At 36.5% G+C, this 23011-nt stretch overlaps 1 protein-coding gene across 2 annotated transcripts in view; it reads left to right on the top strand.

The window, feature by feature from the left end:
- LOC137251478 (uncharacterized) overlaps nt 1-23011 on the top strand; it is a 78468-nt gene that overhangs the window by 12644 nt on the left and 42813 nt on the right. The gene's annotated exons all lie outside the window — the stretch shown is intronic.

Genomic DNA, 23011 nt, shown 5'->3' with positions numbered 1-23011 from the left:
GGTTGGAGAAGCTATATATTGCGCTGCAAGCCCTTGAATCTTTTTAGTATTTTAGTAGCCTCTTACGACAGGCATACCTACCGCGTGTATATTCTAACCCCCTAACCCGCTGGGGGGTCACGTCATGATGGACTATAGGCATATTTTCTGTGTCTTGGATGTACTCGTTTTACGAGGTTCAAATATCGAATGGAACCACTTCCTTTTGAGAGATGAGATATGTACTATTCGCAGCGCATAATTTGAGCACTGTGTTAAAATGAAAGATTACCGTCGAAGAGATGCTCACGAACCAAACAGCTCATGAATACTTTACTCGGGCGTCACAACTGTTCACTGAGGCCAATTTTCGACCAGACGTTGTAGCCGAGCAGTCAGAGGATATTTATGTACTTCCGCTGCTCATACTATGGGTTTATAGCGAGCCTGCAAAAACAACTGGTACGATGAAGAATGGGAGCGTCACAAGAAGAAGGAAGAAAGATGACTCTTTAGATGAAAAAATGTGGGACTGAAATTCGTGAGCACGACGAGTTGCAAATCATAATTTACAAAATATCCTAACCTTTTTTTCGAAATAAAGGTTTGCCAAAGTTTTCTTGACATTACAAAATAAGTGCAGTGTTAACACTTTTCGGAATAATGTCAAACCAAATTTCGGTGTACTTTCAAATTTAGCACTAAAATATTGCAATGGGATGAAGTTTGGTGTAATGGCATAGTATTACACTTTTCGCAGTGATAACAAAATTTTGAGAATTTTGGAGTCAACGCTGTTGCTGGCTGTATTGCGTAATGACAGATGTGAATAGCAAGCCGCAGTGGTGTGATGGTAGCGTGATATGCCTTTAACACCGAACGTCGTGAGTTCAAGTCCCGATCGAATCAACATCCAATTTAGATAAGTTTTTTGTCGGCACTTCTTGGGGATGAAATTCACACTATTTTGTTTTTTATATAGAACAAAACCACAAAGTGCGGCTTTAAAATCAAAATTTGTTTGTGTGCACCGGTAGCATAATGGTATAAAAGGAAGAAGAAGATGGGAGGGTCTGCGGCTGTAACAATACCTTTCATGGATCGATCTGAACAATAACGCGTTGAAAGATCAAAATTTCATAAAATCTGAACAATCAGTTGTATGGCACATAAAATATGAAAATCCAATCTTAACGACTTTGTCAGGCAGTAATAAATGCCGCATTTATGAGCATGTGGGAAAATTTTAAGCTTCTAGCATTTAAAAGAAATTGCGTTAAATCTCTCACTGAACAATTGGTTGTATGGGATATATATTACATATGTATATGACCGATCTTGACAAGTTTTTTAGAAAACAATAATTGACTTATATGTAATCATCTTATAAGATTTCAATCTTCTAACTATTACACTAAGGAATAAATGACAAAAACTCTCTTTTTCGAGAAATCGGTTGTATGGGAAATATATGCTCAGTCGATTCCGACAAACGATCAATCGGAAATCCAGATATACTAGCTCACAAAACTTCATCAAGATATCTCAAAAAATGAGAGATAAGTTCGCGTTCAAAAATACAGACAGACGGACATCCTGAAAATTTCGGTATATTTATTAGTGCGTCTATCTCTTCTTCTTTAAGGACTTACAATTTTGAGATTCATGACAAACTTAGTAACCTATTACATTTCATGAAAGGTTCAAAACGGCTCTGCCCGACGATACGCGTAGGGGAATAAAGGGGACCAGTGCGACGCTACAGTTGGACTCTCCGTAGGACATGCTCAAAACGAAGGAATCTCTCATACCCATTTATAGTTCATAGCTTGCTATAGTCACACACTTCCTAGCAATTCAGCCCTCATTCATTCTAGACTAATCGTATATTTGGAGGGTCGTAATACAGCTGTAATCGAACTTTGAGTTTAAGCTTGGTTAAGACCCAAAGGGCTCAGTTATTTTATAAAAATAAAAAATTAATGATAAATTCACATATATATCTGTGCATGTATTTATATGTATGCAAGTATTTATACAATTCTGTAAAAACGAGAAAAGATTCGTAAAAAATCAATAAGGATCATCTGGGATTTCGAGCGTTTGACCAGAATTTACGTAAGTGCAGTGCACAGTTATATATATATTCTAAAAAACAAAAACAATTCACACAGGCGACCTATGACTTGCCAGTACAACAACCACAACTTGAAAAACTTACAACAACAAAATCGAAAAATTTTATTTCCCCGATTATACACGAAATTCTTGAAGCACTCTTCACAAACTACGCTGATGTTAGCAAAAAGTGTGCGTGGGCGTCACGCTCAAATAAAAGTCTGAAGGATAGAACGGCATATGTTCATACTTATATAATACATTGTATAGATGAATGTGCAACATGCATTTTAAATCTTCTTGGATATGTATATATGTGGGTTACAATGTACTTACATATAGTGGAACTACATACGAGTATGAAAGTAGAAAATTTTTAGCAATCTAAATTCACATTTTTTGTTTAAAATGGCCGCTTAGGGATGCCGCCAGTATGTGAAATGATATTTTTCTACCAGCAAGAGTACACTACATTAAATAACATGAGTACTGCACTTGTGCCTATTTAAACACACCAACACACAATTAATTTACACAACCTGCATCATTACTTCATAAAATTTAGTTAATACATAAATATCGAGCGTTTTATGGAAAATAGTGAATTTTGGCTATTTTTTTAGCTGCCCACTTAATTAAAACTGAATTCCAGTAAATATAACGTTAATAAAAAAATGGGTGCGCGTGAGAAGTTACACTTTTTTGGTATTAAAAAATAGTATCTAATTGTATGCAAGTAATTAAGTACGGAAAAATAATAAAAGGACTGGAAAAAGATAACCAACAAAGTCAATAAAGTTCAGTTTATATTTGAAAAATTAAATAAAACAAGTAAGGAAGGCTAAGTTTGGGTGTAACCGAACATTACATACTCAGCTGAGAGCTTTGGAGACAAAATAAGGGAAAATCACTATGTAGGAAAATGAACCTAGGGTAACCCTGGAATGTGTTTGTATGACATGGGTATCAAATGGAAGAATTAAAGAGTATTTTAAAAGGGAGTGAGCCTTAATTCTATAGGTGGACGCCTTTTCGAGATATCGCCATAAAGGTGGACCAGGGGTGACTCTATAATGCGTTTGTACGATGTGGGTATCAAATTAAAGGTATTAATGAGGGGTTTAAAAGGGAGTGGGCCTTAGTTCTATATGTGAAGGCGTTTTCGAGTTAGCTACCAAAATGTGGACCAGGGTGACCCAGAACATCATCTGTCGGGTACCGCTAATTTATTTATATGTATATGTAACTAGCAGACCCGGCAGACGTTGTTCTGCCTAAATTTGGTCTAGCTGCATACAATTTAATAAGTTTTTCCCTCTAACTCTGCCCTGGGTATCCGGGTTCACGTTTTGGCCTATACCTCGAGACCCTAGTCACCCAGCGGCATAAAGCTTACTCTGCATTAAAGCACATATCAACAGCTTTCATTTGATATCCATATTCTATAAACACATTCTATGGGTACCCGGGTCCACGTTTTGGCCTATATCTCTAGACCCTGTGCGTCGATCGCAACCAAACCAATGTGCAAACCACCGCGTGATGTATACGCAACTTATATGAAAGTTTGAACAAAATCGACCGGCGCATCTTTGATTCTATAAGCCTCACGTACATTCATTTTTATATACATATATAGATACCATGAACAGTATTCCTGCCATGATTCTAAGGGCTTTTTATCTCGCCCTGCAGAACTTTTTCATTTTCTTCTACTTAATATCATAGGTGTCACACTAATTTACAAAGTTTTTTCCAAAGTTATATTTTGCGTCAAAAAACCAATCCAATCACCAAGTTTAGTAAAGATATGTCAATTTTTGATCAAGTTATTGTGTTAACGGCCAAGCGGAAGGACAGACGGTCGGCTGTGTATAAAAACTGGGCGTGGCTTCAACCGATTTCACCCATATTCACAGAAACCAACTATCGTCGTAGAGGCTCTGCCCTTACCAAATTTAACAAGGATTGGTAAATTTTTATTCGATTTATGGCATTAAAAGTATTCTAGACAAATTGAATGAAAAACGGCGGAGCCACGCCCATTCTGGAATTTTCTTTTATTTTTGTATTTGTTGCACCATGTCATTACTGGAGTTGAATGTTGACATAATTTACTTATATATTGTAAAGATATTAAATTTTTTGTTAAAATTTGACTTTTAAAATTTTTTTTTTAAAAAGTGGGCCTTTCGTCATCCGATTTTGCTAATTTTTATTAAGAACATATATAGTAATAGGAGTAAGGTTCCTGCCAAATTTCATCATGATATCTTCAACGACTGCCAAATTACAGCTTGCAAAAACTTTTAAATTACCTTCTTCTAAAAGTTGGCGGTGCCAAACCCGTTGTCCAAAATATTACTAATTTTCTATTCTGCGTCATAAGGTCAACCCACTTACCAAGTTTCATCGCTTTATTCGTCTTTGGTAATGAATTATTGCATTTTTTCGGTTTTTCGATATCGAAAAAGTGGGCGTAATTATGGGCCGATTTCGTTCATTTTGAAGAGCTATCTGAGATTAGTACCCAGCAACGTACATACCAAATTTAATTATGGTACCTCAAAATTTACTCAAGTTATCGTGTTAACGGAGAGACGGACGGACGGACGGACATGGCTAAATGAATTTCTTTTTTCGCCCAGATCATTTTGATATATAGGTTAGTTTATGCCGTTACGGGGTACCGTTATGCGAACAAAATGAATATACTCTGTGAGCTCTGCTCAGCTGAGTATAAAGATATTATTAATATCTTACATTAAATGTAGCATAAATTCGCGATTTAAGGGAATGTTGTTATTTTTAACATGCCATAGCATCTCCCTGATTCGGAACCTGCCTCCCCATGCATAAAGGTGTTGAATTTTCTCGTCCTTAGTCCAGAAATCTTTCTCAGCCGCGGCTTCTGGACAAGGACTGTATCCACTCCGCCTTCTTCAATGCAGAGCAAGAAATTAGCGGAAGCCGCCTTAGAGTGCTGAAGATTGATTTGACGGATTTGCATCAACATCACTCTTCCTTTGCACCCCATCCTTGTCGGATTCGCCCTCGGAGGCTAGGAGATTCTCCTCCTCAACAAACAGGCGATTTACACTGATGACGGATCTCGCCATCGATGATTCGGAGGCTAGGAGTTCCTCCTCTGCACTATCAGCTAGATGACCAACACTGATGACAGATCCCGCCATCGACGAGACGTCAACAGTGTTTTCGCTGTCCGAATTAGCGGGGTCAGCAACCACAACTACTGGGTAGGGTAGAAGGGGACACATTCGCAAATTTTTTTTTTAATTGCTGTGGAGATCAAACTACTAATTGTTTTTGCTTGAAGTTTGCTTTTCAGGAAACATACGCATTTCAGCTTTCGTTTTTGTATTTGTGTATCTGCTTTTTTAATGCATTCGTATTTTTTTTTAACGATTATATGAACTTACCCAATTTGGCGAAACTGCCCCATCCATGGGGCACATACGCCGAGGGGGTGGGGTACAATCGCCAACACCTATGAAATTATTTTAAAAGAAATAAGTATAATGTTCATATTTTTATTAAACATTTTGTAAGTAAACTAGTGGATTTATTGTTATGAAAATAACATATACAGGCCGCATCGGGTTCAGCGTCATCAATGTCATCAGCAGTTGCCTGACCTGTAGCTATATTCACAAAGTCTGATTCGGGGAATACTTGCCTGTTAAATGGACATATACCGGCTGCAGCAGAACTCTTGCAAATATTCTCATATACAAATGCCTTTTGGAAAGGAATTTTGGACAGCTGAGGTATATCGTATATAGTTATAGCCCGGCCAGGACTAGATAAAAGAAAATCATTGTACGAGGTCGTCAAATATTTTTTAAATGGCCCGAATACAGATATGTCCAACGGCTGCAACATGTGCGAGGAATGTGGCGGGAAGCTTATCAGATGGATGCCATTATCTCTGCAATACATTATTGACGCCAAGCTGCAGTGTAACACATGGTTGTCCAAAAATAACAAAATCGGACTTTCTATCGAGCAACGGGTATTTTTTTTGGATATGCTTCAAAACTTCACAAAAACCTTCCACTTTTAGCGGCAATTCCAGTGCGTGCAGCCATTCGGACCCCCGTTAACTAAGTGTTGTTTATAGTTCACCCGTGGAAATACGTATACTGGTGACAGAGAGTTTCCAGCAGCATTTATAATTCCCACCATTGTGACTAAAGAACCTCTTTCGGCGGAGGACACCTGGGAAACTGTGCGCTTTCCTTTTGTTGAAATAACCTAACCATTAAATTAAAAACATAAACAAATATACATATGTACCCTTACATATGTGGCAAAGGAAAATTCTAAAATAGCTTCGGCGGGGGCAATACTGTGGTAATACCAGTTTCATCCAAATTATATATGTCTACAGGGTTGAACGTATATTTACTGTACAAAATATCTATATTGTCGAAAAATGCCATTACAGCTGCTTTTGTGAAAGATGAACAACGAGATAGACTAGTATTTTCAGGCTTTCTTAAGCTTAAGTCTTTGTTTCTTTTCATGAAGCCTTGCATCCAATCAACTCCTGCTGTTTTGGTAGTTGTCCAAGTTACAGGAGTTCTTATATCGTTCACATGGGCATAATCGAAAACAAATTTCCGCACAGCGCTGTACTTGAATACATGTTGGAGATTAGAGCACACCTTGAAGTACTCTGCTATTTCGTTTTCCTGTTTTTTTGTGAATACTTGCGTTGCGCTGTATTTTGAAGAGAAGAGGAATGGTTCGTCGTCCGAGGAATTTCCCGAGTCATCAAGTGCTTCAGCTCTTGTTTTGCTAATTTTTGTTCTTCTGTCTCTTAATGTTGTGCGACTTAAGCCATATGTTCGAGCAGACTCACTTATATTTAACTTTTTAGAAAGAACGTCCTTGATTGCAAGTTTAAATTTTCCCTCATCCAAATTGCTTCGGTCGGTTTTTTTCTTATAGTTGCGAACCATATTTATACTAACAACCCAAATATAAAACTTTATTACAGCATCTAGTCTTTTTATTTAGTGCATATACATTTTCATGGGGCACATGCGCCGGCGAAACTACCCCACATTTGAGCTGGCGTATGTGCCCCAAGTGCACCCACTCTTACAAAAGTTAATTTAACTTTGCACTCCACAGCACTTTTGTAAAACTAGTTTTAGAACTGATTTACAGAAGTATAGCCCATATCACACTTATGAAAAGCTTTTTCAAATCACAAAAATTAACAGAGTTATTACAAAATATACTTACATGTAAAAATGGCTCTACCAAGGTAAACAAGTGAATATGCGCGACTGTTTACAAACCCTTGAAAATATCAAATGACAAACTAACTTAAACCAGGGGTCGCCAACTGCAGCAAATTGTATCGATTATTAAAGTTCGACAGCACTGATGAATTTAGAGAAAACACGGTTTGGCGTATGTGCCCCAGTGGCGAATGTGCCCCCTTCTACCCTACTGGCTCCCCTGCGGTCGCCTCTCCCTCCCGAACAGTTTCTGTGGGAGAGCAGCCACCTCCCCTGGAATCGACGTGGTAGATCTTGAGGACCACACGCTCGAGACCATAGGAGATAACCCCCCTCTTGTCAAAGAGAGGAGGACCGGTGGGCTCTGCGTTCAGTTCAGCAGAATCACCACCTACCGACGTGGTCCAATAGCCTCCTCTACTCTGAGGGCCCCCCGTTATGCGTCGGAAGGTTCAGGTTGCAGTATCGCATCAACTCCAGGATTTTCTCCGGCTGAGAGGGTTCGGCACGCAACCACACTCGAGCCCTCGGTCGAAGGTGGAGATCCCTCCTTTCTACGGCCTCGAGCCTAGCTCCCTTCCAGACCTCCGCAACCAAAGAAATTATTCTCCTAAAACTACAGGGCGACCGCTTTCGATAAATAATCGATTACTCTTTGATACTAAATTTATCAATTTCCGATAGCCATTCGAAAACAAAATCGATAACTTTTTCATAACATATCGATAACTTTTCGAAAAATAAGTGCAGACTATCAGATAATTAATCGATAACTCATCGATAACCTTTGTTATCCATAGAAAGTTTATAACAATTCGATAGCCAATTTATACCTCGTAAATAGCACACCGAACACTCTCGTTTCGGTTTGGGATTCGTTTTTGACTTCCAATAATTCGTTTCCTATCCCTTCTGTTTCCTTTGTCCATTCCCTTCTGTGCCTTTTATTTCATTTCCTTGCAAATTTAATATTTCAATATCGCTACTTTAAATATGTTTGTACTTTGAGAAATGTTTTCCCTCTGACTTCAGGTCATCACTAAGTTTTGGTACAACTAGGTTAACTAGGTTAGCTGCTACAAAGAGAGCAAAGGTCTTTCAAAGATGTTTATATATCTCTATGTATAAGGCGTATACTTATCTTGCGATTGTGCGATAAGATTTCTTTATTTTTTCATAAGTAGTTACATAATAAACAAGTCACATATATCAACCCACACGACAACAATGTCAAGTACGGATATCATACTTATATATGCAAATACAAAAACATGTAAATAAGTATTACATGAGCTTGCAGCACAAATCAGAGCTACTAAAAAATTTAATACAACAGCAACATTAACATTGCAATCGCAATAAATATGCCATTCATTTCCACCAAGGCGACCCTAATGTACACCTTTCATGCAGTGCTGCATTTCCAGCATCCCGAAAGCGGTGGAAGTTGTGCCACTACAATTAAATAACTTTATGAAGACAAACGAAAACTAGTCGTTTGGCAAATATGTTCATATGCAATTTATAGAATGCTAGATAAGCGATTTTACCATTTCACACACAATGTGCGGTACATATTAGGATTATGTTTGTATAGGTGTGCATAGCTCAGGTCAAGACTCTTGAAATATTTTATTAAAATTTGTGAAAAGTTGACATGGAATAAAATGACACTCAAGCTGGCGCTTGCACAGAAGCAGTGACACAAGTCGACAGGCAGTAAGAACACTACAGAAAAGAAAAAAAAGCAGTAAAAGTATTCTCGCAAGTGAAGGCAAACAATGAAAAAGAAATGAAAAAAAAATTTGCAAACGTTTTTATGAAAATAGCGGTGTCACGACTACATCTAACAAAAATGTGAATGTTTGCATTCAAGCAGGAATTCGTGGGTGCGGAATGTACACTTAAGTGCACTTGCGCCTTAGGTACCATAAAAGGTATGTATGTATGTTAGGGCGGGTCGATTTAAAAATCGCTAATTGCTCTGTGAAAATCGTATTCTAGGGATCAAAATAAGAAACTTTGCCGAAGGAACCATACCTCTAAAACGAATTCTAATGTCCCCCCCTTTGGGTCGAACTTTTGGGTAGGGGCAATTTCAGTTCTACCTGCTGTGTCTTGTGATGGCTCAAAAAAAACAACACAAGCAATTTTACGATCTGCAATTGTGTCACCGTGATACCTTCATTTTTTAAAACGGTTGAATAAAAAACCCACACAACTATGTTTACGACATGCAAATGCATCACAGTGATGCCTTGGTTTTAAAAGGGGGTTGTAAAAACGCTAATTTCTAATAATTTTTTTTAATTTCTTTTCTATTACTAAGTTAAATTCATTTTTTCATTTACATATGTTCTGACTAAATAAATTTCTAAAGAGAAAAATAAACTCCAAAAAGAAAAAACATAGACATTTCAAAGTGGGATTTTTCAAAATTTGCCCCTACGACCCAAAGGGGGGACATCAGAATTCGTTTTAAAGGTATGGTTCCTTCGGCAAAGTTTCTTATTTTGATCCCTAGAATATGATTTTCACAGAGCAATGAACGATTTTTTTGCCTCCTCACAAATCGACCCGGCCTAATGTATGTATATACATATGAGCATATTATGTATGCATAAATGCATGCATATGAAATTTTGAATTCGTGTTGTGTCATAGCAACATGTTGAAGCAATCACCAGGCACATGCCTACTAGCATCAACTGCCAGCTGCAACACTAAGCCACTGTCAACCGAACACGACATATGTAATTTGTGTTGGACGCAATGAAACCGATGTTTGTTTGACTGCTTGTTTATGCGTATGTATATGCGCGCGTGTGTGTGTGTGTGTGCCAGTCTTAGCAATGGGCTAATGAAAAGGCCACTTATAAAACACTTTGCCTTGCATGCCATATTTGTCTATTGTGACTCTTTGTATGCATGGTTCTGTGTACGTTTATATGTATGTGTGTATCAGGATTTGATTTGAATTAACTTTACTATGCACTACTCTCATTTAGCCACGCATGCAAATGTTATTTCTATGTTTTTTATGTCATTTACAACTGGTAATTACATTAAATGCACACACATAATTTTATATTCAAACGCAACCAGCTGGAATATGATATAAAACACCCTGCAGGAAAAAATGATCAATTGCTCGAAAAAGTAACTGATAGTTGACAGTTTTATGGGATTCAGGAAAGCAACGCCCTTCTAGTTGACTAAAAAAGTGAGCTAGTAACTGGTTGAATAGTCAATCAATGACAACGCTGTAAGTGTGAGAGTGGCAAGTTTCACATAAAAATTTAATTTGGAACCTATTTTTCGTTTGCCAAACTGGCGTCGCATCGATGTTGATACAGCAACATATGAAACAACGGAAAATAATAAATAAGGTTTTGGCCATAAACTGCTTTCTCGATTTTGTGCCAATGGAAATGCTTTGAACACCAAATAATCAGCATGCCAGTTTGAGGCAGTTTTTAATGGAAACCAAACACAAGCCTTAAAATAATTTATAAAAATAGAATTTTATCTATAAAACAAGTAAGGGTGGCTAGTTTCGGGTGTAAACCAACATTATATACTCACCGTGAACCTCAATAGTACAGCTCATTTCAGATAAATTACCTTTCTACACGTGGCACCGCCCATTTAAAAAAAAAAATTGCACCCATTTTCATCATAGATACAATACTATTTTTCCACTAAGATATAGCTTATTATTCTAGTCTACGACCCTTTTAACTTCTTTTGTATAAAAGTAGGCGTGGTCCTTAACCGATTTCGTCAATTTTTATAGAAATATTACCTGCTATAAGGAAACTTTTGTACCCAATCTTATCACGATCCGGTATTCTTCCTTCCAATTATGGCTCCCGAAACATGGAAAATTTCTTCGCTATAAAAGGGGCTGTGCCACGCCTATTTTCAAAAATTTGAATTCTTTTTTTTAATTTCTTCTTGTTCTACTTGGGGAAAGAAATTGATAATTGATATAAAAGTCTGTTTTGCAAATAAATAACTTATTTTATTCGTCCGCGAACTCTTTAAAAATCTTTTATATAAAAGCGGGCGCATTCCTTAATCGACTTCGTTAAATTTTCTTCGAAGCATTTCGCATAGTAAAGGCAGGCTCTATGCTTAATTTTGTTATTATAGGCTAAATGGTTTTTGATTTACGATTAATAATATTTTTATACCCAGCTGAGCAGAGCTCACAGAGTATATTAACTTTGTTCGCATAACGGTAATCCGTAACGGCATAAACTAATCGAGATAGATATAGACTTCTATATATCAAAATGATCTGGGTGAAAAAAGAAATTCATTTAGCCATGTCCGTCCGTCGGCCCGTCTGTCCGTCCGTCTGTAAACAAGATAACTTGAGTAAATTTGGAGGTATCTTGATGATAATTTGGTATCTAGGTTCCCGGGCGCTCAATTCAGATCGCCGTTTAAAATGAACGAAATCGGACTACAACCACGCCCACTTTTTCGATATCGAAAATTTCGAAAAACCGAAAAAGTTCGATAATTCATTACCAAAGACGGATAAAGCGATGAAGCTTGGTAGGTGCGTTGACCTTATGACGCAAAATAGAAAATTAGAAAAATTTTGGACAATGGGCGTGGCACCGCCCACTTTTAAGAGAAGATAACTTAAAAGTTTTGCAAGCTGTAATTTGGCAGTCGTTGAATATATTATGATGAAATTTGGTAGGCACGTTACTCCTATTACTATATGTGTGCTGAAGAAAATTTAGCGAAATCGGATGACGACGCCCACTTTTAAAAAAATTTTTTTTAAAGTAAAATTTTAACTAAAAATTTTACATCTTTACAGTATAAAAGTAAATTATGTCAACATTCAACTTCAGTAATGATTTGGTTCAAAAAAATACAAAGATAAAAGAAAATTTCGAAATGGGCGTAACTCCGCCCTTTTTCATTTAATTCGTCTAGAATACCTTTAATGCCATAAATCGAACAAACATGTACCAATCCTTTTGAAATTTGGTAGGGACATAGATTCTATGACGATAACTGTTTTTGTGAAAATGGGCGAAATCGGTTGAAGCCACGCCCACTTTTTATACACAGTCGACCATCTGTCCTTCCGCCCGGCCGTTAACACGATAACTTGCTCATAAAACGATATATCTTAACTAAACTTAGTTCACGTACTTATCTGAAGTCTCTTTATCTTGGTATAAAATGTGGCAGAAATCCGACTATGACCACGCCCACTTTTCCGATATCGAATATTACGAAAAATGAAAAAAATGCCATAATTCTGTACCAAATATGATAAAAGAGATGAAACATGGTAATTGGATTGGTTTTTTGACGCAAAATATAACTTTAGAAAAAACTTTGTAAAATGGGTGTGACACCTACCATATTAAGTAGAAGAAAATGAAAAAGTTCTGCAGGGCGAAATCAAAAGCCCTTGGAATCTTGGAAGGAATACTGTTCGTGGTATTACATATATAAATAAATTAGCTGTACCCGACAGAAGCTGTTGTGGGTCACCCTGGTTCACATTTTGGTCGATATCTCGAAAACGCCTTCACATATACAACTAAGGGCTACTCCCTTTTAAAACCCTCATTAATACTTTTAATTTGATATCCATATCGTACAAACACATTCTAGAGTCACCCCTGGTCCACCCTTATTGCGATATCTCGAAAAGGCGTCCACCTATATAACTAAGGCCCACTACGTTTTAAATAATCATTAACACCTTTCATTTGATACACATGCCATAAAAACACATTCAAGGGTTACCCTAGGTTCAGTTTGCTAAAAGGTGATTTTCCCTTATTTTGTCTCCAAAGCTCTCAGCTGAGTATATAATGTTCGGTTACACCTGAACTTAGCCTTGCTTACTTGTTAAAATTGATTTTATCACAAGTTTGCAGAGCCACTCCCATTTTCAAAACTGTTTTCAAATTTGTATCAACAGCCTTAATATCAGTCCAGACATCAAATTTCAATATTCTAGGTGTATTATTTATTAAATAATCAGGTTCTTTGTGTTTTCCAAAATGTTATGTATAAAAAATGAGGGCGTGGTTATCATCCGATTTCAGTATCAATCTATTCTGCGTCCAGATATGCCCATATACAGAATTTGGTGAAGATATCTCAATATTTTCTCAAATTATCATATTAACGGACGGACAGACGGACGCAGGGACTTTGCTCAATACATTTTTTTTCGATAAGTCAATATCTATCGCGATTCCTTTATACCTATACAACCAACCGTTATGTTACCAAAGTTAATGCAAAGCACGCTGAGTCTAAAAAGTCTTGTATTTGCATGCCTTATTCCTTCTTAAAAAAAAATATATAAATAATAATACAAAAAAAAAAAGGTGTAAGGCGCTATAACCTTTTTAGGCCAAGCTTCTCTTCCAATTTACGTCGTGCTCCTTTTAAGGTTTCCTACGAATTGGCGGAACGGAACCTACTTGTTTTATGCCGAACCCGAACGGATTCTGCGAGGCAGATGAATTTTCACTGAGAGAATTTCATGGCAGAAATATATTTGGAGTGCTTGCCAAACACCGCCGAGGGGCGACCCCGCTTACAAAAATTTTCTTCAAATTAGAAAAACTTGTTTCTAAAATGTTGATGTTGCTCGTAGATAGCTTCATTTCGTGCTGGGTATTTACACGTTATGAATATAGCTTGAGAGATTGCGATTTAGCTTTAACCTTTTTTAAGTTTTTCTCAGGCATTTTTTAGCACTCGATACGCTTGGCAACAGAAAAAAGGTTTATTTTTAGGGAAACGTTATTTGTAAAATACGACTTATATAAGGAATTAATATAAGATATAAGGTAGAATATAACAAATTTATGATTTATCTACTTGCTGAATTACAGCCTTTTATATAAAGCTTATAGCCCACCCAAACTCAGACTTCGTGTTATAATAAGATAATACAATAAATATCAAGTAAGGAAGTCTATGTTCGGGTGAAACCGAACCCTACATATCCAGTTGTAAATTTGAAATGCTGTTGTTGTTTGTTTGATGTGCTTAATAATGTTACAAGGCTCTAAATTAAATCTAAGTTTTATTGCACTAATGAAATTGCTGGGAATTTTAATAAGACGCCACCTGACTTGAAATTCCTTTATTTATCTTCAGAACTACCTATTTTAAAACTTTATTTAACCAGACGTAAATCCTCCGCAGCAGTTCGGCCAGCCCAAAAAGTGTCATGAATCCATTCTCTTCGAAAATTCCTTTGTCAGATGTCATTCCCCAGATATTGTTTGGGGACGGTGTAAAACACATTCCAAAAAAATGAAAAAGAGGTTCTCAGACAGTGTGATATTTGGAATTTACATCTTTCATGGGTTCTTTGGAAGAACAAAAAGTAGAGGTCCTTTTTGATATCAGTTTTATCGGCGTTCTTATTTTGCAAATAAAGTAATCCAGTAATGGTATTTTATTTATCATGTATACCGTTTAGGTTAAAATACGGATTGCATGTAAATTATTATTTTTTTTTATAAAATCAAAGTTCAATTTAATTTTATTTATTTATTCTGTTATGTCTTTTATGAAAAAGATTAATAAAACGCATGTATAGTTGCCTTAAACTTTTAGTCTTTTTTCTTAGCCTTAAAAATGTGTATCTAACATTTTTTAGCTTTTTATTTTTGTTCACCTAGCCTTTTTTCTGAAAAAGCTCTTACCGAATTTCACAAGGATTGGTAAATTTTTGTTCGACTTATGACATTCATCATCGTCATAAATTGGCACTTAAACGCCTAAGTTATTTTGGCCGTTTCGTAACAAGTAACGCCAGCTATATTGTTTCGCCCAACTGACGCTAATTGGGAGCCCCAAGGGAAGTCAAGTCTTCTTCCATCGCCACTCCCAACTCAGTCGAGGACTCCGATTTCCTCTGATCTCAAACTGCGATGTCGACTGAAATACTTTCTTGGCCTGAGCGTCTTCGTCTTCTTATTCGCTGCACTATCGTCATATTTGCGTGAAGCTCATACATTAATCTTCTTTGGTACTCGCCGTTGCCAACGCGTAGAGATCCCTAAGTCTTTCGAAAAATTTTCTTTTCCGCTTATTTTTCCAGTTTGGAGAGCTAAGGCCGGCCGGCGATATCAATATCATCAACATACGCTAGTGCAAGCTTTTATAGAAAATTGTTCCAGATAGTTTCTCCAGCATCAAATTAAAGAAATCGCACGAAGGCTCGGACAGTTCCTTCTCAATTCTGATGGAGCTGATGATGTTGCTCAACGTCATTTTGCACAGCCGTAAAGATTTTGCGAGGAAACCAAATTCAGTCATAATTCGCACATGTAATTATTGTGAGAAATATTAAATCAACAAGAGTTCTTTAGTGAAAAAAAGGGAAATTTTCCTCAAACTAATGAAAAGCTTTATACGAAATTAAAAAGTTCTTACTCATTTCATTGAAATTTTCCTCCATTAAAAGTTTTTTTTTTTTTTGGAAATGTTTTTCATTCTTTTAGGTTAATGTGGTTTTTGAGTGCACCCTGAGTATAAAAAGCAAAGTAAAATTTTCACCTATTTTTTTTTTCGTGTCTTCATATTAAATCATTCAATATAACAACGAACTTAACAGAAATAAAGCTACAACCCAACAGTTGATTCATACAAGGGGTTTTTGGCGTCTATCAATAGGTTTTAGAGTGTTCATTAAAACAAGATTAGAACTAGTGCTTGATGTGTTTCTAGCAAATGTTTTTTTTTAACTTTTCAAGTTGGTTTACACTGGGTAATAAAATAAAATGCACCGCTGTCTTCTAGAAGCATAATTACGAGAATGGAATGAATACTTTTCACTGTTATAAAAAGTTTATATTTTTTGAACAAACAACGTTCCATTTTACTTGAAGATCCTTCGAAAAGTTTTTAGAGTTCTAATTGGTATGCCCTTCAAACTGTACCTTCGTGCTGAGTAAACTGTTCAAGTGACTTAAACTATGCACATTTTTGTTTCGTTTGTTTCATTAACCATTGAGTGTGCTTGTAATGCTTTTAGGAATTGCCAGCCCCATAATTCATATTTGCTATCTCGCAAATTAATGTACCCAAATATCAGTACAGCGGCAATAATTACGTAGAAGTCGTAAATATTTTATCACTTAAGAAATAGGCCGACTTTCGCACAGATACCCATGTCGTAGGTACAACAAAAACATATTTCCACACACAAAAACACTGCGTAAACATTTTCAGAAAAAATAATATGACTCATAACATTTAATGTGCTCATTAAATGTTAATGTGAATGTGAGACATTTAAAATTACTGGGAGAAATTTGTGAAGAAAGCGAAATGTCTATGTCAACAAAATGCAAATTCATCGGGGAAATGGTTTTATAATGAAATGAAAAATTAATATTTACGAAACAGAGAATAATTTTATTTAATTGTAACTTTAGAGCTTTCTTGTTTATTGGAGTTATGAACAAAGCGGTTTTATGAATACAAAAGGATTTGTATTTTTGATCAGACCCACATAACAATAATTGGCTCCACATTCTAAGATTGACTCCGAGTTTCAATTGTTCGAATATCCCCAAAATTTTGATTTTAATTGAGTAAGTTGATTAATCAATTCTTCGGTTAATCGATTACCTGATTAATCGAATTTCACAGCTTTACTAAAATGCGGTAGACATTTTTCTGTATTTAACAATTATTCCTAATTTAATTGGAATACGGGGATTACGAACTACGGACCCCAGATTCGAAATCAGCACATCATAGCGTTGAGGTTTAATATGGTGAGGTAGATGCCTGTCATGGAATGCTTCACCTCGCTCGCAATCGCGTCGAACTAGCTTTTGTTAATAATTGTGCAGGTTTCGGGGTATTCAGGTATTCCAGGTAGCTTTTACGCTAATCTTTTTGTCCAAATAGCCATGCGCGATGCTGAACTAGCCCGGCTGTGTTCATTGTATATAGTAAGCTGGAAGGTGGAATCATTCAGTTCATTTGCACTAAAAAAAAAGACGCACCTAAAATAAGGAAAGCATTTCCTAAAAAAATTGCTTTAAATTGAGGATAAGATGATTTAGTGAGTAAGAATTCCCAATGAATACTTTATTGAATATTTATTACAATATTTACATGTAGGAATTAGCACTCGACTATAAAGTGGATCACCTCAATTAGAAATGCACAGCCGTTACAGTAACAAAATATTTGAAAATTGTTTCCATTTTTAAGAAAATTATTCGTATAACCAAGGAAAAATATATTAGTTTTAGAGACATTACTTTTCTATATTTAGGCTAGAATTTCTATAGCAAAAGCTCATACTTCATTTTTCTTTATGTATTTAATTAGCGAAAAATAACAAAATGTTTAGACGGCGATGGGTACAAGGACATGTTTCTGAATTTCACTTCCTCATCAGCTAGCTTTTCGGCAGCTGAGTGTTGAACTCGAAATCTCCAACATTTATTATTCCTAATAGTGTAAAGGCAGATGCCTCTATCCAATCAGCCATGTAAATGCCACGCTTGCTCCAACTATTCCTTTTTTGTTGTTATTATTTGTGTACACATCTAGGTACATGTCGACGTGCCATACGAAAACTAGCACTTTTAAAATTTTTTACGAACGAATTCAATGTAAACAAGTAAGGAAAGCTAAGTTCGGGTGTAACCGAACATTACATACTCAGCTGAGAGCTTTGGGGACAAAATAATGGAAAATCACCATTTAGGAAAATGAACCTGGGGAAACCCTGGAATGTGTTTGTTGAACATGGGTATCAAATGGAAGGTATTAAAGAGTATTTTAAAAGGGAGTGGGCCATAGTTCTATAGGTGGACGCCATTTCGGGATATCGCCATAAAAGTGGACCAGAGGAGATTCTAGAATTTGTTTGTACGATATGGGAATCAAATGAAAGACGCTAATGAGTATTTTAAAAGGGAGTGGGCCTTAGTTCTATAGGTGGACTCTTTTTCGAGATATCGCCATAAAGGTGGACCAGGGGTGACTCTAGAATGTCTTTGCACGATATGAGTATCAAATTAAAGGTATTAATGAGGGATTTAAAAGGGAGTGGATCTTAGTTGTATAAGTGAAGGCGTTTTCGAGATATCGAACAAACTGTGGGCCAGGGTGACCCAGAACATTATCTGTCGGGTACCGCTAATTTATTTATATAATATAATACCACGAACAGTATTCCTGCCAAGATTCCAAGGGATTTTGATTTCACCCTGCATAACTTTTTCATTTTATTCTACTTAATATGGAAGGTGTCAGGGGCCACCGTGGTGTGATGGTAGCGTGCTCCGCCTACCACACCGTATGCCCTGGGTTCACACCCCGGGCAAAGCAACATCAAAATTTTAGAAATAAGGTTTTTCAATTAGAAGAAAATTTTTCTAACGGGGTCGCCCCTCGGCAGTGTTTGGCAAGCGCTCCGGGTGTATTTCTGCCATGAAAAGCTCTCAGTGAAAACTCATCTGCCTTGCAGATGCCGTTCGGAGTCGGCATAAAACATGTAGGTCCAGTCCGGCCAATTTGTAGGGAAAAGCAAGAGGAGCACGACGCAAATTGGAAGAGAAGCTCGGCCTTAGATCTCTTCGGAGGTTATCGCGCCTTACATTTATTTTTTTTTATGGAAGGTGTCACACCCATTTTACAAAGTTTTTTCTAAAGTTATATTTTGCGTCAATAAACCAATCCAATTAAAATTTTTCATCCCTTTTTTCATATTTGCTACATAATTATGGCATTTTTTTCATTTTTCGTAATTTTCGATATCGAAAAAGTAGGCGTGGTCATATCCGGATTTCGGCCATTTTTATACCAAGATAAAGTATGTTCAGATAAGTACGTGAACTAAGTTTATTTATTTATTTATTTATTTATTTATCTCGTATTAATCTAGAAAATGTGAACATTTTCATACAGATTACAAGAACAAAAATAGACACATAGTTATTTAATCGTAAAAACTAAAATTTATATAAAAGTTTACGTAGTTTAGTAAAGATATATCGTTTTTTGAGCAAGTTATCGTGTTATTGGCAGAGCGGAAGGACAGACGGTCGACTGTGTATAAAAACTGGGCGTGGCTTCAATCGATTTCGCCCATTTTCACAGAAAACAGTTATCGTCATAGAATCTATGCCCTTACCAAATTTCACAAAGTTTGGTAAATATTTGTTCGACTTATGGCATTAAAATTATTCTAGACAAATTAAATTAAAAAGGGAGGAGCCACACCCGTTTCGAAATTTTCTTTTATTTTTGTATTTTCTTGCACCATGTTATTACTGGACTTGAATGTTGACATAATTTACTTATATTCTGTAAAGATGTTAAATTTTTTTGTTAAAATTTGACTTAAAAAAAATTTTTTTTTAAAAGTCGGCGTGTTCGTCATCCGAATTGGCTAATTTTTATTTAGCCCATATACGGAAACAGGAGTAACGCTCTTGCCAAATTTCATCATGATATCTTCAACGAATGCCAAATTACAGCTTGCAAAACTTTCAAATTACCTTCTTTCAAAAGTGGGCGGTGCCACGCCCATTGTCAAACATTTTACTAGTTTTCTATTCTACGTCATAAGATCAACCCGTCTACCTAGTTTCATCGCTTTATCCGCCTTTGGTAATGAATTATCGCACTTTTTCGGTTTTTCGAAATTTTCGATATCGAAAAAGTGGGCGTGGTTAAAGTCCGATTTCGCTCATTTTAAATTGTGATCTGAGATGAGTACCCAGGAAACTACATACCAAAATTCATCAAGATACCTCAACATTTACTCAAGTTATCGTGTTAATGGACAGACGGACGGACGGACGGGCGGACGGACATGGCTAAATGAATTTCTTTTTTCACCCAGATCATTTTGATATATAGAAGTCTATATCTATCTCGATTAGTTTATGCAGTTACGGATTATCGTTATGCGAACAAAGTTAATATACTCTGTGAGCTCTGCTCAGCTAAGTATAAAAATTTGAAAGTGCTTGTTTATGTATGAGACGTCTATATTTTTTAATCCAAATTTTGTGGAATAATTAAGATCGTTCAACGGAACATTGATTAGTGACATTGCATTTTATGACAGTGATTTATAAGCAATGCCTTTGTGGTTCACCATTTTCCTCGTTTTAAGAATTTTTTTTTGTGCAATATAAGCATTGAATTTGCAACGAAATACACTGTTGTCATCACAAGAAAGACTAGCAGGCTAAGTTCTGTTTTACCGATTATCTTCTTTAACTCAAGAAGGCATAAATAAGGAGCTTTCTTGCCTGAAGGGTTTTTGGTTTCGAATAGGTCAGTAAAGTCCTCCTTAACCCTAAATGGACCTGTGGTTGGTTCTTACCAGCTGTCCAAAGATGCTTTGCAGACGACAAAAGAAAAGGTGTGTACCGCGCCTGTCATCGTGGTAATTTGCCAGTATTTGGAGTACGAGTACATGGTAAATAGTACATTGAATGGCAACTATGGTACGTGGGTAATATGCTTTAATATCACCACACTGGTGCCAGGGCTACAGCCCTTCATTAAATGTGCTAGGTTGAATCTCATAAGCAAACGAAAGTAGACAAATGCTGCAGTGATTGGGGTAATTTTCAGGAAAGGGCAAATTTAAATTAGGTATTATGCGCTAAAAGTTGATACATGTTTTTTGGCCACCCAATATTGTCTTCTGATCATGTTCTATTCGGGTACTTTGTCATACAAAAGCGTTTTCCAGCTATGAAAGAAAGTTGTCCGTTCATAAAGTGACTATGCTTGGTTACATTAGCGTTACAGAAAACCTAGCTCACGTTACTTATAAACCACATTTATTTGGCTAAATCGTCCCACACCTTATCAAACCATTTTTCTTTTCTACAAATTGTTTGTATATCAAATGCTTCATCAAGTTCCTACTTTTTATATTGGTGTAAAATAAAGCCGCATTCCTAAACTCTTAGTCCATCGGTTTTGAAATTAACCTTTTCGGACAGATAAACAGGCGCTTGAGAAAACCAAATAAGTATATCTGATATACTTGGACCACCATCCTCCCTTAGCCCGACTCCATAAATAAAGCAAATAAAGCATTGCCTTTGTAGTACCTAAGAAATAAGATTATGCGCTTTTATGCTTTCGTATATTTACTAAGGTTTTTTGCACCATATTGATTTGCTTATTTATGCTCCTAATAACTGAAAAAATCCTTCGATGCTCTTTCATTTTCACTCGGAAAATATGAATGCACTTAAGTGCTTGAGTAATTCAATAAGGGTAGCAACAATTGCAATAGCAAAACAAACGTCATCTGTTGCAAATGTAACCGCAGTGCAATGGGAGGAGGAGCAGCACTCACTTAAGTGGTGTATTCAAAGGGTCCTTTACCAAGCAGTAAGCAGTCATGCCATCAACAACATAAACAACAAAGCAACCTACGAATACACCAGTCAAGCCAGACGCAGAAGGAAAAGCAACAGGCACTATGACATATACACATACATATATACGACAACAAACATATTAATTGTCAGTCGATCGATAGGCCATACTGACTGAAACAATTATAGTCATAGCGAGAGTATGAAAGTAAGCAACCGAATGACATAAGTAAAACGTAAAGTGTGAAAGTGTAAGAGCATGTAATGGCATGAAATGATGTGCATTATACGTGAAATCAAGCGACCGACTGACAGCATTCGTAAATAATAAATACCACTGTTAATGCATTTTTCAATGGCAAGGAAGGCAAAAATCACTCGAAAAGCGCTTCACATATTCATACACACACATATGGGTAGATGGTACCTATGTTTGTGTGAAAAACTTGAATTGCATGAGATTTGTAGTCATTTTCATCTCATAAAGAAACACGAAAGCACACATTGACTCACATACACACATACTCACACGAAGCACATCATATTATCGTGTCTCTACTTTTTCGCATTCTTTAGTTAATTGCATGAGGAAATTCCATGTCGACCTATGCAACAATTTTTCACAAAATGGGTAGCTTTTTGATTTTCTTATTTTCATCTGGTTTAATTTCTGTAGTACATATGATTATGTGCATTTTCCTTATAAAAGCTCATTCTTGATTAAAAAAAATATTAAATCCTTGCAGAAGGTTTGTTCATAGACCTTCTATGAGAAATTGAGTTTTATACATTTTTGAACGCTAATAGAGGGCGGAAGTTAAAAAATTTCAAACAATTCATATGCGTATAGAACTAGTAACTGGATAAAAGTTTATAATTTTACGACCATTACTATGATTTTACGATTACTTCCCCAAACCAACCCGACAACAGCATTGCGTTCCGTTCTACGCATCCCGCGTGCAGACCAAGTGGCCAAAAATATTACGCTAGCCACTGTAACAAGGCTTAAGGTCTCGGGGCAGCTTGAGTGCAGGAAATATGGCCATAGCAGCATAGCGGGTAAACGGAATACATGGTACCGTCCCTGAGCTTCGAAACAGTTATGGAGGTCACAATTGACCCGGAAGGTTGGCGCTAGGGTGCAGAAATGGCAGAACATACTATACACGTTCACTCACTGTAAAATTCGTTTTGAGCTTAAGGTACACATGAAATATCGAAGGTTCTGTGCCCCTTTTCAAATTA

This window comes from Eurosta solidaginis, chromosome 4, assembly GCF_040869045.1.
Source record: "Eurosta solidaginis isolate ZX-2024a chromosome 4, ASM4086904v1, whole genome shotgun sequence".
Taxonomy (NCBI): domain Eukaryota; kingdom Metazoa; phylum Arthropoda; class Insecta; order Diptera; family Tephritidae; genus Eurosta; species Eurosta solidaginis.
This window is presented reverse-complemented; position numbering and strand designations above follow the sequence as displayed.